The sequence below is a fragment of the Sceloporus occidentalis genome, unplaced genomic scaffold, assembly GCF_023333645.1.
Source record: "Sceloporus occidentalis isolate IW3139 unplaced genomic scaffold, rSceOcc1.0.p SCAF_39, whole genome shotgun sequence".
Taxonomy (NCBI): Eukaryota; Metazoa; Chordata; class Lepidosauria; order Squamata; family Phrynosomatidae; genus Sceloporus; species Sceloporus occidentalis.
The window spans coordinates 9,037,340-9,040,591 of NW_028317019.1; positions in this window are offsets into that span (position 1 = coordinate 9,037,340).

Genomic DNA, 3,252 nt, shown 5'->3' on the forward strand with positions numbered 1-3,252 from the left:
CTATATATATAGTTAATAAATATATAACCCCATCAATCCCAATCTAGTATGATACCATGTGAAAAGATAATAAGCATAAACCTGTAACAACATAATGCAATATAAAATACCAATAACTCTCTAGGTTCCCCCTCCTTTTACAGAGACAGTCTTTTAAACGCAAGCCTCTGTTAGAAGGATGATTCCCATACATTCCAATCCTAGCAAAGAAGCACATTCTTTAGCCATGATCTCCCTACCTCTTTCTAGCATCTTCTATTAAAGCACATATTAAAACATATTATTTTAACCCACCATAAATCCCATCTATCTTAACTCTAATCTAAACCTAAACCTATAACCTTTATGGCATGAATCCCAAATGAATAAATGCATGAATAAAGGTATTCGTGACATATTGTGATTTCAGGCTGGTGCTCCTTACCTGAATGAGACTGGCCCATTGCAACCTGAGGCTGATGCTTCTTGCCTGAAACATTGAGACTGGCCCATTGTGACTTCAGTCTGATGCTCCTTGGATGAAGGACTGAGACAGTACTATTGTGACTTCAGGGTGGTGTTATTTACCTGAAGGATTGGGACTGGCCCATTATGTGTCAGAAACAGTGTATAAGGGTTCTGTCATAAAGAGTAAAATATTAGGGTTTGGTTATTAAAGTAGGAGTTATAGTTGTAGTTCATAGTAGGTAGTGTAGAGTGATGTGTTGTAAAAAGCCTGTAGTGGGAAATGTTAGGAAGACAGAGTGGCTTTTACATGGCCTCAGAGGGAGTGATCAGGGAGACCCAGCAACATCAGGGACTGCCTGAAGGACGAGACTTCTCCCTCCTTTAATTGTCACCTTGCATCTGTATTGTATTCAATTTTTACTGTACACCGCTATGATCATTGCGGAATAGCGGTCTATAAATAAAACCTATTATTATTATTAAGGAGGGCATTTGGAGAGGGGCTGGGGTTACAGCTGGAGGCTGGTTAACAAGGAGGAGTCAAGCTGGCTTCGGAACAATGCTCTTCAAGGTGAGGCTGTCTGGGAGAAGGGAAGGGAAGTATACACAACCTTGGCTTGGGGAGGGGTTGAACAAGGTCCTTTGGACTTCAGACTTTGCAAAAACATGTTAATGGATGTTTCTGCCCGGATTCATCAATAAAGCTGCTCTTGTTTCAAATGGGTTTTATTTTTTGAGCACAGGACTAACTCTAGATCTCGCAGTTTGCAAAGTCTCACTTTTTTACCTCCAATGGAGACCCAGGAACAAGAAGAGTTCTTGGGGAACCCGGTGGTTCTGGAGATCCCGGTGGTGGAGGAGCAGGTGCCTTCTTCAGAGGAACTAGGGCCAAGCCCAAGACTGGGAAACGTCATGAAGCTCACACCATCCAGGCCACCACTGGAGGATTTGGGTTTCCGGCCCCAGACTGGGGAAAGGAAGGCCGCCGGGGGGCAGAGTTATAGCCTGGGACCTGGCAGTGGGGGAGTCCCTTGATACCTGCCCCAGCAAAGAAGAACCCCAGGTAGAAGTTTATTGAATGGAGGAAGACAGAAAGGAAATAAAGGACTGTATGAAGGGGATGGTGTCCAAGTTAAAGATGTGAGACAAATGTGTGAATTCTGACTTAAACCCAAAACTGAAGAACCAAAGAACAAAGGAATGGTGTTTTAAAACAAGCTAAAGAACTAAACAAGATGGTTCCATGCAGAGCATTGATGTGAAGGAGGGATTTGGCATCTGAGACGAGGAAAGGCTGAGGAATTTGGAAGCTGAAGCTGGGTGCTGTTTTGGTGTGTCGAACTATGACCTGGAAGGTGCTTTTTCTCCTGAGTGGCAATAAAGAGGAACTGACAGGACAATGGACTGATTTGAACAGAACAGCCTGCCTTTGAACAACATGGACTGTTTGAACTGCTGTCTCCTCCCAAAAAGAAGAAGTTGAGTAATGGGCTGCAATATTGCAAGACTTCAGCAGCCAAAAGCCAGAGAGAAGAAAAGTATAAGGATCCTTGGCTTTCACCCTAATTTTGTTGGCACCAACTATGCGGCAACGATGTCATCCCCAGCCTTTGAGAACAACTGATCAATGTCTGGCGGAAGGAAAGTGTGTGTGAGTATTGTATGGATGTGTGAGTGAATGAAAGAGCTCTTGATAATCAATGTTTGTATTATTTTTTGTGATTTAATAAATTTTGCATGTAAAGTGTTTAAACCCAAATTTGGTGTCTCACTATCTGTGTTATCCCTGCTCTGAATAAGTCCACAGAAAGAGAAATTTTCATTACACGCTCTCAGGTTAAACAGGTTGCCCTTACAAACTTGGGCATAACAAAGATGTGGAGGAGGAAGATGTCAGAGATGAACTGAGGGCAGCTGATGCTCCTTGCCTGAAGCATTGAGACTGTCCCATTGTGACTTCAGTCTGATGCTCCTTGCCTGAAGCATTGAGACTGTCCCATTTTGACTTCAGTCTGATGCTCCTTGCCTGAAGCATTGAGACTGTCCCGTTGTGACTTCAGTCTGATGCTCTTTGCCGGAAGCTTTGAGACTGTCCCATTGCAGTTTCCAAATCCTTCACCATTTTAGTCGCCCTCCTTTGGACTGGACACAATATTCCAGGTGGGGCCTGACCAGACCAGACCAGAATAGAGTGGCACTATTACTTCCCTTGATCTAGACACCATACTTCTATTGATGCAGCCTTTAATCGCATTGGCCTTTTTAGCTGCTGCATCACACTGTTGAGTCATGTTCAACTTGTGTCTACTTGATTCTTATATCCCTTTCACACGTAGTTTCATTCATCCAGGTGTCCCCATCCTATATCTGTGCATTTCATTTTTCCGCCCTTAATGCAGTACCTTACATTTCTCCCTGCTGAATTTCATTTTGTTAGCTTTGGACCAGCTTTCTAGTCTATTCAGGTCATTTTGAATTTTGATCCTGTCCTCTGGGGTATTAGCTACTCATCTTAATTTGGTGTCATCTGCAAATTTGATAAGTATGGCCCCAATTCTGTCTTCCAAGTCATTGATAAAGATGTTGAATAGCACTGGGCCCCGGACAGAGCGCCACTGGACACCCCACTGGTCACTTCAGGATGAAAAGGAGTCAGTCATTCTTGAGCATCCTTTCAGTTTGGCCGGTCAACCAATTATAAATCCATGTAACAGTTACCTTGTCTAGCTTGTTTCATGTTTTTGTTTTATATTCTTTTTTTTAATTTTATTTTTATTTGGTTTTTTTTTCTTTACATCCTTATTT